This window comes from Octopus bimaculoides, chromosome 5 (assembly GCF_001194135.2).
Source record: "Octopus bimaculoides isolate UCB-OBI-ISO-001 chromosome 5, ASM119413v2, whole genome shotgun sequence".
NCBI classification, from domain to species: Eukaryota; Metazoa; Mollusca; class Cephalopoda; order Octopoda; family Octopodidae; genus Octopus; species Octopus bimaculoides.
In genome coordinates, this window is record NC_068985.1 from 21,047,945 (window position 1) to 21,061,691 (window position 13,747).

General features: G+C 35.3%; 1 protein-coding gene and 1 long non-coding RNA gene across 14 annotated transcripts in view; one reads left to right on the forward strand and one right to left on the reverse strand.

Annotated features, from left to right (window-relative positions):
* LOC106875793 (uncharacterized) overlaps positions 1–13,747 on the forward strand; it is a 605,848-nt gene that overhangs the window by 544,879 nt on the left and 47,222 nt on the right. The gene's annotated exons all lie outside the window — the stretch shown is intronic.
* LOC128247895 (uncharacterized) overlaps positions 1–13,747 on the reverse strand; it is a 191,637-nt gene that overhangs the window by 91,755 nt on the left and 86,135 nt on the right. The window contains exon 3 of one of the 4 annotated variants that reach the window (XR_008264208.1): positions 4,587–4,916. The exons of the other annotated variants lie outside the window; for them this stretch is intronic. This is a non-coding gene — a long non-coding RNA (uncharacterized LOC128247895). Of the gene's footprint in view, positions 1–4,586; positions 4,917–13,747 lie in introns of those variants that run through there. 4 annotated transcript variants of the gene reach the window in all.

The window sequence follows — 13,747 nt, forward strand, 5'->3', positions numbered from 1 at the left end:
ATATATATATATATATATATATATACCAAAGTCTTGGTAAGTAGGAAAGCAGACAAATCACAAATCCCTTCAGGTAGATGGCCCTACTCGATATGTAGAAAAGGGCATAGGTAGAAACCCTATAAAATGTATCAGGTGTAAGCTGTGAGCACATAAGAGGGGCAGCAATATCAGATGAAGGTTAACAGGGAAAATAATCTTTGTGTGTGGCAGATGCACAGGTACAATAAAAACTAGAAATATACAGAAAATAGTCTCCATCAAATGCCAGGGAGGATACCTAGAAGTAGTTGATAGCCTTAATTATCTAGGTGACCAAGTCAGCAGTGGAAGTAGATGTTCCAAGAGCATAGCTGCTAGAATAAGAATTGGCTGGACAAAGTTCAGAGAGTTTCTATCTTTGTTAATAACAAAGGGTCTCTCCCTCAGAGTGAAAGGCAGATTGCATGATGCCTGTGTAGGTACAGCTATGCCACACAACAGTGAAATATGAACTGTGACTGTAAAGGACATGTGAAGACTTGAAAGAAATGAAGCTAGTATGTTCTGCTGGGTGTGCAATGTCAGAGTGCATGTACAACAGAGTGTAAGTGCCTTGAGAGAAAAATTGAGCATAAGAGGCATCAGATGTGGTGTGCAAGAGAGGTGACTGTACTGGCATGGTCATGTGATGCATATGGATGAAGACAGCTGCATAAAGTGCTGTTCTCTAACAGTGAAGAGAATCTGTGGAAGAGGTAGACCCAGGAAGACAAGGGTGGTGGTGCTGAAGCATGGTCTTTGAATGTTGGGCTTCACAGAGGTGCCAACTAGTGACTGAGACTTTTGGCTATATGCTGTGCTTGAAAAGACTCATTAAGCAAAATGAAATTGCAGTCATGGCCAATGCCAGTGACACATAACAGCACCTATGCCAGTGACATGTAAAAGGCACCTGCTACACTCCTTGGAGTGGTTGGCATTAGGAAGGGCATTCAGCCATAGAAACCAAGCCAAAATCAGACTGGAACCCAGTGCAGCTTACTAGTTCCAGTCAAATTGTCTAACCCATGCCAGCATGGAAAGCAGATATTAAATGACAACGATAGCATGTTGGCAAAACATTTTGAACTTGAATATTTCCCAAGTAAATTATCAGTTTGTCTACGACCATGCTATAGATTTGCTCACACAGGATTTACTTTAGCTATTTAGTAACAGAGGTGAATAGCAATGTCAGGTCTAAGATCTAATACTTTGTGAGATATTTTTTATAATATTTCATTTCTCACCAACATTCATAGACAGAGATGATATTGGAATACTTATTAAAAAATTTTTACCCTCTTCTAATTGAATTTAATGTCACTTTGATTCACATTAACAAGAAAAAATAAACTTAAAAATAACATTGGGATTAAAAAGGAAATTTTTTAAAAATATAAACTGTTTTCAGTTTCTTGATTCTATAAATGATCCACATTGCTAAAGCACTCTCAGTAGATGTCTTTTATTGATTATTTTGTAGAGTATTGGAAAATTGAATATCTCATGTTTAGTAAGGTTCACATAAACAATATTTAGTTTGTTTCAGAGAAAGGTTTACACAAACTTCTTAAACATCTACAAGTTGGAAATAAATAAATCAATGAAAGGAGAATGTTTTGTTTACTCTACTAGCTATAGCTTGCTTCTTCATTCATTTTCCTTGTTATAATTCTGCTGATTATACACAACCTTTGCTCTATTATTAAAATGAAGTGATTGAAGTGTTTGAAACTTCTGAATAACTATTTTTTGTCATAGCTCAGTCTGTAATGGAGACTGTGTCCATGGTATTCACAGACCCTCCAAGACTGATAAAAATCAACACTGTTTATGTTTAGCTTCAACATCTGGAAATTGATATCTTGTAGAAAAAGAGTAGGTAGAAAGTTTAATTCTAGATTGTGGACTCAAAAAAGATACAAATGTTTTGTCTTGGCTAAGCTTGCCTTAGATGAAGGTGATATAGAGTTATCTAGAGTTATCTGGTTCAGAGCAACAAAGGTTATTGTATTAGTAATAACATAAACTGAGAGAAGGGGCAATATGTACATGGACCAGAAGTTACAGTATGTTGGTTTTACTTGTCAGTCAGATTGTTTTCTTTTGAATGTGGTTTGGGATGTTCGTAACTCAGGATGTTTCTTTTGGATATGGTCTAGCAGTACTCTATTGTGCGGCTTCTATGAACTTTGCAGAGTCAACAATTGATCAGAGTTAAAGTATTTTCTTGCTTAAATAGAAGAATTAAACTTTAGAATGTAGTTTTAGCTAAGCTATGCATAAATATGGATCACCATGCAGAAATATTACTTTTTGTTGAACTTCTCAGTAATGAGGAACCACTGATGAATAACATAGGAAAGCAGGTGACTTTCAGTATTATATCAATAACACACATTCAAATACATGGCATTACTGCTATGTTTTGAAATATGATCAATATTCATGGCATAAGAGACACTGGGTTGATTATTCTGGTAATATCACTAGCATTTTACCAACTTTATATAAAGTAAGTATGTACCAGTTGATCTTGGTGTAATTTATACTAAGGTACCAAACTAGATATCTAAAGTGTAAAGTCTATAAAACATGAAGATTTCAATCCTTGCTAATTCGTTGTTCTATATTATTTGTTACAGTTAACACTCTCTAGTATATAACTATCCTTCATGTTTAAATTTGAATATGAATTTGTTCATCTGCAATCTTTCTATTCTATCTTCATCTTTATCTTTGCTAATAGGAAAATCAGTTTAAAATATATTTTGCTGTGTTCAAAGGGATATGTCTTATTCTATTTGCTCCAATTTATGTCATTGACATTCAAAAGTTTGCCTTGGATATCAAGAGGAATCAGTTTAATTTTTCCATCAGGAAAGGTTTGGTGTTTTCAACTATACTTGGCTATGAAATCCAAGATTTCAACCAGCAATATGAAAATGTTTGAGTGCCATAAATATAGAAAAGGTTTCATTCAATTTTGAAGTGATTCTGCTATTAGCAAAGATTTGGGAATGTGAGGCTGCTCTCTGAATATAAATTGGGAATGTTGTTTTCTTTTTCATAAACAAGCAGGAAAACACTCTTATTTCACTTAACACTCTTCAATCCTCTCTATTTCAATAAACAGCAGTACTGCTTCCATAGAGCCAGAGCTATTGGGAAATTGATTTCTCACTACATTGTATCAATTTTGGTGTTCCTCAAGATTTGGTTCTATTTTCCACATTCTTCCTTCTTGTACATAATTAACTCTGTTGCTTACTCCCCTGCAGAAGATACTACCCTTTATTTCTTGATAAACTTTCTAAAACATTTTATCCACATAGCATATGTCCCACTTCTATGAATACTAACATTGATGGGCCAACAAGAGAGTTTCTGCATGGTCACTCGAATTGCAAGAAACAACAGTGAAATCTTTCTGATATTACACCCTGCTATCTTAAAAAAGAAAACATTGTATATTATAATCCTATATACTTTGTGTCTGTAAAAAGAGATAATGATTTGGATGGTCATTCCTGGAATGTCTTTGATCATACAGACATAACAGCTAAGTATCATTTAACAGTGTCAGTCACAAATATTAATTCCTCCAACTTGTACTGATTTCCCATTAACAACACAAACTTCACAGCTTAGCATCGCAGTCTCTGAAGACCTTTCAAACTGGACCTCAACGGTTAAGATTCTTCTTCAGGTACTGAAGATGCTTCAGCTTTGAGCAGTTGCTGACTGTCTTCAAAGTACAACTGCAGTTCCTGTTGTTACAAAGGCATCTCCTACTGTTTATCACAAAAGTTTCTACTTCATTAGTTCACTAGTCATATCAGTCTCTCAGCATCTTTATTTTGTTTTGGCATCCTGAAACCCCATACTCAAAATTTCCATTAACCTTTTTCTCTTTAAACCCCCTTTTTTTTTTAGCCCATGCTTTCAGCTGTACATCAGCTCTGGTTCAGCAGACCCAATGCTCAAAGGTATTCCAGCCATAACTATAGGCAATCTGGATAAGCTTACATCTAAGACTACATTCCCCAATGTTTCCTTTCCCAAGACAGTAGGGTATGATTTCAAGGTGTGTTGGCTACTGTTTCTATCAGGTTGTTACACAATATAGAGGCTCTGTTAGCTCATCCTAGTCCATGTTTTCCCTCCAGATAAGGTTGAGCATCAATTACATTGACCTCACCAAACTTAGAGGATCTGCAAAGGTCATAGACATTACTTCTTTTCCGAGTCACAAATTTTAAAGAAGTATATTCAATTTAATCAACTCCAATATTTGACTGGTACTATATTATTATATATGGAAAGATGAAAGGCAATGTTTACTTTGGATTTGAATTTAGAATATAAAAAACATAAGCTATATTTTGCATGACATTTTGCCTGGAATTTTCAATTCTATAAAACCATCAAAACTAAATAACAATGAAAATACAAGGAAATTAATATTCTGTGTTTGCAAAATCATTATTTTCTCATAGTTTAACTTTAACATCATTTATTTATTACTATTAAAAATGTCAAAAGTCAAGTACATTGGCGTTCTTAAATGTTACTTTTAGATTTCTAGATTTAAATATAATTTTTATATATTTATTCTTTAGAGAAACTCATTTGTAAATCTACTGTTAAACTTGCCAGTTTATAGGAGATTAATCTCAGGAAATTATGTCAATAGAATTTTATTTATGATGCTTCCTGGAACTTTGGAAATTTATCTAATAAAATCAATAACATATGAAGAAATAGTGCACTCATTGCCTGTTCAGTTCTTCCATTTCTAAATCCAACTTTATTGACTGCAGTTATGTTATTTTGCTTCATTCTTCACTGCTCATGAGTTTCTACAGGATGAGGGAGAATATTTCTGAACGCTATGTATTTTAAAGAAAAAGATGAATAAATTTATTCTTCTTACTGGTTATCGCTTTTCTCTGTTATTTAACTTCAATAGTTTTTGAAAAGACTGTTTTCACCTTACTTAACAAATCTCTACTAAACATTGTATTATAAGAATTATATCGTGCAGTATTTCTTAAATTATGCACTGCATAAAAAGAGTACATAGTTGAAATGAAAGGGAATTTAACAACTAGTTGAGAGGTCAGGAGTTTGTATTCTATAACCATCACCATTCTTCTCCCTGGTTAAGTCCACTTTTTCTTTTTAATTGATTTGGTTTGGTCTATAGGAAGGAGCTGTACTTATGGCATAAAGCCAAAGAGATTAACCTTTTTGATACCAACATCCCTGAAACTGCTATTAGTTCTTTGATACAAATTCCATTTTAAAGTGATCTAATTACAAGCATCGATAAAAATTTCATGTTAATTTTATGTTCCAAATGCCAGATTAATAATGACAGTTATTTCAATAAATTCATTATTTTCAAAATTAAATGAAACAAAAGCAGTGCGTTTCAACAGAAATATGATATCAAAAGGGTTAATGCCTTTAACATTATGTTTGAACTGTTGCAAGGTAACAGCTGCAAGTAAAACATTATACAAGGAAAGAATTGATATTCAAAGAAGAAAGACCTGAGCATAGTGCTTTGTGTAGGGTCTAATGCATGGTGGAAATATGGGTGGTGACATGAAGAGAGGTGTAGGAATAGTGAGTGCCTAAATGGCAACTGACACAAGATCTGCCAGCTCTGAAAATCATATACCACTGTAATTGTGATTAAAAAAAAAAAGGTAAAGTTAAGAGACAGCATATGACTTGACCAGTGTTTGGAGTATTCTTGTAGGGAAATAGTTTTGTACCATTAGTCAAGTAGACTTTTCTTTCAATCTATAGCAACAGCACTGTTCCAGATGTAGAAGCAGTACTCATTTTAGATCTTAAATGAGCCTTTAGAAAAGATAAGCAACTATTATATGCTGAAATATTTTCTGACTCTGAAGTAAAAGGCCAGTCTTTGAGTTTTAGCCTTTCATCTGTTGAGGATGTGATTTTGTAAAGAGATTCTTCAGTGATGATAAAGGCTGACATGTTTCCAAAGATAAGGATATGTTCCTAGAGACAGATAGAGATTGAACAGCTTGGTGTTAATAGGGACTAGTTCCAGGGCTCATTGTATATAGATAATGGAAGGGACTTTGTCAGTGTTAGTTCTCTTATAAGTTCAAAATGATCAATGCTACTTTCACTCTTAGCATATGTGTGTGTGTGTGTGTGTGTGTGTGTGTGTGTGTGTGTGTGTGTGTGTGTGTGTGTGTGTGTGTGTGTGTAGTGAGCCTGGTGTGAAAGAAAGGGACAACTTTGGAAGAGATATACTGTGTGAAATTGGATGCAAAATGGACAACAAATATAGAAGTTTTCTCTTCTGGTGTATTATTCACAGAAGCATCATGTTTGGGAAGTGGAGTAAAAGTTGATTCCACTGGAACCAAATGGATCAACTGAAGTTAGAAAGACATGAGAGCTTGATGTGTGATTTACAGAGGTATCTTTCTTGGTTTAAATGATGATCTTCCTTGAGTTATAAAGCTGATTAAGAGCCAGCTACTTCTCAACATATTGTAGGCCATGCAATTTTTGTCATCCTGAACTGCACCAGCACAGCTATGAGTAAATCATGTTAGGGACATGGACTGTAAGCTTTAGTTGTGTTCAGGAGTGGAGTGACATAACTAAGGGATGCTTTCAGTCACTTACCTATCTTTTCTGATGGGTCCCCATGAAACATGATGCCAGAGGTAGCATAGAACTGGTGAAGCTCCACTCAGTCAACTGACTTGAAGCACTGCATGTCCTGAGTAGTGGGTGGTGTTGTGTTGCATGTGGTGGTGAGGTGAGTAACACAAAGTAGTGATTGGACAACTGATACATGTAAAGATGGGATTGTTGAAGTTGAAGTCAGCTTTGGAGGTGAGACTGAAGTCAAGGATGTTTGGATGTGTATAAGGGATGAAACTAATTGTTATATAAAAAGCTGAGGATTGTAAAAAAAATTGATTGTGAACGTCTGTGGAAATTCAGAAGAGTATTGAGCATTGATGACTGAGGACTATGACTTTGGATAGGGTTGGCATAAAACAGATGTCCTCAATTGGTAGTGTTTTAGAAACAGATGTATTTTAAGGAATGAGAAGAGAGGCTTCAAGCCTTTGCAACTGGAAGTCTTTTTAAATGCTGATATCCAAGCAAGACAGATGAGTGTAGGAGTGTACAATCTACATAAGCCCAGTCACCACTTTCTGGAGTGAAGTTTGAGCCTGGGCAATAGAGATGTACTAACAATAAAAGTCAAGAGGTTTAGTGTACTGGAGAGGAGTAACTCAAAATAGATAATACAGGTTTACATAATTCCCTATATGCGTGTGTGTGCATGTGTGTGTGTCACTCGGCATTTATAAAGTAAACTACCCTCACACAAAGTCATATCGTAAATTAGTACATTAACAAGACATAAATACTATTAAAATCATTCAGAACTCGAGTAGAACTACAAAGGAATTTCCTCAGAAAATGACAACAAAGAAGAAAATGGAAGAATCTTTTCTACTCTAGGTACAAGGCCCGAAATTTTCAGGGAAGGGGAGCAGTTGATTAAATCAACTCCAGTACATAAATGGTACTTAATTTATCGACCCCAAAAGGATGAAAGGCAAAGTCGAGCTCAGCAGAATTTGAACTCAGAACGTAAAGACAGATAAAATACCACTGAGCATTTCACCTGGCATGCTAACGTTTCCATCAGCTCACCACCTTAGAAAATGGAGGAATGAAAACACACGGTATACAACAGCAATATCTTCATGGTACCAGTATGACACCATTTAAATGCTATATAAACATATATATATATATATATATATATATATATATATATATACATTAATTATTAGTCCCAGAAGCAGTGTTAAAACCAAAAGGTAATCTTTATATCCAATTTAATATGGATGCCTTCTTAGAACATCAAATACTCCATTATTATCCTTCAGCCGATCCTCTCATATAGGCGCTTGTTGCTGAAATCACATGATATAGGAATTCCAGCACCCAAAACAAATGAATTTCGGTTGCTACAATCTATGTGTGTGCTTTTATGGACCAAGTGCCTATATGAGAGGGTCTGTCAAGGCTAATAACACAATGTGTGTGTATATGTGTGGGTACATATGACTCATGCCAGCATTGAAAAGTTGGTGCTAAAATAACGATGACATATATGTGTTAGTGTGTCTACATATCAGCAACAGCAGCAGCATTGTTTTAACTTCTACTGTTCTATGTTTGCATTGGTGTGATGAGAGTAGATTGAAATAAAGTTTTCTACAGTGAGATGTTTCCTCCAGTCTCTCAAACAACAAACAGCCTAGACATAGTTGTGTGGTCAACTAGAAGCATTCAACACTATTTGAATGAGTTTTTTTCACCCAATACATCACGAATTCTGGATATGCTTTTACTGAACTGCAAGCAAATGACACCATCAGTTGAGTGACTGTTTACAACCATCAAATATACACGGAATTATGAACTCAGTCTCTCTCTCTCTCTCTTTCTTTCTCTTTCTCTCTCTCTCTCTCTCTAATACCCAGAACCTTCTGCTTGTTACCGTCAACCAAGTTCATTTACAAGGCTTTGATCAGTTTGGGGTAATTGTAGAAAACACTTGGAACTGAATCTAAAGCTACATGCTTGAGAAGCAAACTTCTTATCTATGTAGTCATGCCTCCACCTATGTATATATATTTTTTATTTATGCACCCTTTTAAAGCCTAGCGAGGCTCATGGGCCCGATTTGTATGGCGTCTGTGTTCCCTTCCAGCTGGACGGGACACCAGTCCATCTTAGTGTTACTCAAGAAATAATGAGAGAAAGTTGGAGTGAAAGAGTACAACAAGGGTCGCCACCGCCCCCTGCCGGAGCCTCGTGGAGCTTTAGTTGTTTTCACTCAATAAACACACACAACTCTCGGTCTGGGAATCGAAACCGCGATCCTCCAACCGCAAGCCCGCTGCCCTAACCACTGGGCCATTGCTCCTCCACGTATGCATATATATATATGAACATATATAAAGTCACACAAAGGACAATTGAAAATAATATATTCACATATAGTCATGTTCAACACTTGAATATGTGAGGACTGTTCACTGCAAAAGCCCCAAGAAATTTTCATTGTAGACAGCATGCATGGAAACATTGGGTTGTGAATGAATGATGTTATTCATAACCCGATGTATTTTCATGCGTGTTTTCGAATGACTGAATTTACTCAGACATGTTAAGTAAAACTTTATATAAATATATGTGGTGGTGGGGTGAGTGTGTGTTTGTGTTTCCTTGTCTTGATATCATTCAGTTATAAAATTGAAGATCACTATCATACATGCAGTATCCTTCATTTCCAATCATCTGTGAAAACATGTGTGACCATGGAGAAACATTGACTTCATTAGAAACAGGTGAGTATTAGCTGCAGGAAAGGAATCTGGTCATAGAAAACGTGTTTCAATGGATTCTGTCTGCAGGTTCAGTTCAAGCATGTGACACCTTAGGCAAGTGTCTTCTATAACTCCAGGACAATGAAAGCCTTGTAAGTGGATTTAGTAGACAAAAAGTGAAAGAAGCTTGTTGCCTGTATGTTTTTCTCCTTGAACAACCCAGGCCAGCATGGAAAACGAACGTTAAACAATGATGAGGATGATAATGATGAACTGATATCAGGCGATAGTTGTTAAAAAATGTCATTGCCATGCAAGTAATATCATTCATTTCCAATCATCAATGCAGACATATCCAGTAAGTAAGATATATATATATATATATATATATATATATATATATATATATATATATATATATGTATATATATATAATGAAGGAAAGTGTGGTATACAGTGCTTAGGTGCACTACAACTAAAAAATATATATATGTATATACATAAGTGTACAATATTATATATCCATTACAGCTGATCTGACACTTCGATTAATACACCCACTCAACTGACAAATATACGAGTGCATATTTTTTCTCACTTGTGGATTCTTAGATGGCTAAACACGCACACATACACATATGAATATATAAAACGTTGCTTGCAAACAGGTGACGGTTGGTGACAGGAAGGGCTGTAGAAAATCTGCCACAACAAATTCTGTTTAACCCATGCAAGCATGGAAATATGGACAGTAAAACAACGATTATCATTATTATCATCCATTTGTGTGTGGGCACAAATATTTCAGAGCTGTATTTGTCTGACAAATAATTTGATCAGAGACCATATGTTGAAACTAAAGTAATTACTAATTACAATGTGTAAAACAAATATTAGCCATTCAAAAACTGTTAACTTCATTAACCTCACCTAATCATTTATTATCTGATGCCAAAATTTTTCGTGCACTATCTGCAACCTGTTTATTGACTCAACTCCACTGCAGCTGTTCTGAGATGAAACTGATGGCCACTATGTATAGGCTTCAGGATTTTAAATATAATTCGTTTCTCATCTACATAGGCCAGTCATTTTCTGGTGCTCATAGCAAGTCAGAAAATTTTTGCCTTTGGTTGAAATTCATGTACTCTCTCTTTCTTTCTCTCAGTGGGGTCACTTTTGGCATTGAACTGTACAAAAGAATCAGAAATTAATGACTCCAAAGAAGTGGATCTATCAGTCCAAGACAATAGAAAGAAAGATTGGCACAAGTTGTATAAGGGGCTGAGAGTGGTGATAGTAGTAACAGCAGCAGTAAAAGTGTTCAATGCCAAAAATACTCCCACACAGAGAATGTATGAAGAGGATACATAAATTTTAATCAAAAGCCAAATTTTCTCATCCACTATGAGCACCAAACAATGACTGACATATGAGTATGAAAGAATTGTTTAAAACTTTGAATCCTATATATTACTGGCCAACAGCCACATCTCAGAACCGTTGTAGTAACACTGTGTTAGTTAACAGGTCATGTATAGTGCAGCAATAATTTTGATACAAAATAATAAATGATTTGATAATAGTTTTTGTGTGATTTTCAATGACATATGTGTCTTCCACACTGTATAATTGCCATATAAAAGTATGTATTTATATATCATCATCGTTTTAGAATGCCCTTTTCTATGCTTTCCTAGTTCACACAAAATTCACTGAAGCAGATTTTCTATGGTTGGATGCTCTTCCTGTCACCATCATACACCTGTTTCCAAGCAACATAATTGCTTGGAAATTACTGAGGATCAGTTAATTATTTGGAAACATGAAATATTCAAGACAGATAACATGATAAATTCATCATATATGGTACTTAATTAGGTGAGCTTCTATCCCAATATTACCTGCTTTTTCCAGCACTTCTGTGTCAGGTGTAAAAGATTTCCACTTAATGTTTAATACATACCTAAGACACATCTCTAAGGTGTGCATTAAATATTCATTCTCTTAAATATTTTCATGTTATCAAAAAGAGGTCTGTATCTCAGATAAAACTAGTAGTGATGTGATGACACAAGCATCATGGATGTGAAACTTGGTTGACAGTTTAAAGTCAGACTCGTATCCAGTGTCCCAAATGCAGCTGAATCATTCTCAGATCTCAAATTGATTTTGAAATCTAGGAGTTCATCTCTAGAGACAGAGCTGCCAAGATACACAAAAACATCCACTACATCAAGTCTGGTCCCTGAGACAAGTGTTTTCATTTCCATATAAGCTGCTTCTGGATGAGATTTAAACATCATCTTTGTCTTCTTCAAGCTTATTATAAATCCAAAAATAGCATAGACACTGGAGAAGAGATTCACTTTTTTTGTTCCAAGCGAGACACAAGAACACGATCATCAGCATACAACAAATTAGAAGCAATGATTATAAAGATCTTTGAATGAGTTTTGAAACAGTTCAGATTAAGCAGTTTACTTGTGTGGTAATGGGCAAAGTTACCTAAATAACAATGTTTAGATGCATGGGCAATCACCATTGCAATGTCGATGCAGGCATATTTTGGTGCAGGCATATCACCCTGTTTAATACCATTACCTCCTAGAATCATTTAATGAGAGCACCATTTGAGGTGAAGTTGGCCTTCATACCTCAATTTTTCCACGATACTCCACAATACATTTCTATGAATGTTCTCATTAAATTAACAAAACTTTAATGAAGAAGTCTCTGCTCTGTACAGTTCTGCAACAGTCTGTGATGTCTCTACCAGATCTAAACCAACAATGAAGTTTCTGGGACAAAAATGGATTGTATGTATATCTGCAGATCATTCAAGTAAAGTAAATCAAACACACAAAAATGACCACATTTGAACATGTTGCCTTTTCCCTGGTACAGCATTTTCCCAATCTTATGACACATATGAGGAATTCCACATGTTAACTATTAGTGTGACCACATGAACACCCACTATATCTCCACCATTCTTAATATTATCTAATTCATCAATACAGGGATCTGCTGTAGATTTTAAATGACATTCACATATACTGTGTATGGACTATGGAAAAAAAAATCTATAAAATATGCTGTCAAAGCATTGCAGTCATGATCATCAGATTGTGGCTTTTATTGCCAAACCAGGCAGCATGTTGTGTGCTTGAGTAAAACACTTTTCTTTCAGATTGCTCTACAATCACTTTCAAATCTGATGTGGCACAGCATGCACCTGAACAGGTAATGTCAGTTTGATAGAGAGGATTTTCAGTACAAAAGTTTTATCATTATAAACAAATTATCAATGCAGTTGTTCAGTAAGAAATTGCAGAACCCTCTTCTATCATTTATGACAAGAGAGTCCAACGTCATCCCATAAATAATGTGAATTTTTATACTTTTATTTTTCAAAATTAAGATAAACAAATTTCTTTCTTAATCTAAAATATACTCTCTTTCATTTTCTACAATGCTCTTCCATCTATCTGGTAGACTTGCAAGGCCCCTCTTCCAAAATTTACTTGTCCGTGATGAAAAATACTACCCCTGTACTGTTCTGTCCTTGTCTACAGAATTCATATTTTCCCTTCCAAATGATTTTGAAGACTACAGAATAAATGATAATCAGATGGGGCAATGTCCAATGAATATGGTGGGTTGGGCATCGTTTCCCATTCAAACTTCTCCAGCCTTTGGAATGTCATCCTCGCTGTATGTGGCTGAGCATTATCCTGTTGGAAGAATACCTTTCATCTTGAAACCAAAGATGGTTATTTTTCTTCCAGTGCTGACTTAAGCTGCTCAAGCTGCTTGCAGTAGATCTACTTTGTTATCGTTTGGTTTGGGTTTAAAAGTTCAAAGTGGTCTACACTTTTCATATCCCACCAACAGATAACAACGCCTTACGTGGGTGAAGACCCTCTTTAGCCTGGGGTGGGTGCTTGACATTTTAAAACCTGCCTAGATAATATCTTCAATGTATAAAACTATTAGTAGCTCATGATTATATGCTGTGTACATTAAACAAAAGATAATGCACGAAACTCTCAAACCTTGAGTCACTCTGATACTTCTGCTAAATATTAAAATATACAGGTGCAGACATGGCTATGTGGTAAGAAGCTTGCTTCCCAATCACATGGTTCCAGGTTCGATCCCACTTCATGGTACCTTGGCAAGTGTCTTCTACTATACCCTGAAGCTGACTAAAGCTTTGTGAGAGGATGTGGGAGACAGAAACTGAAAAGAAGTCTGTTGGGTGTGTGTGTATATATATATATATATATATATATATATAT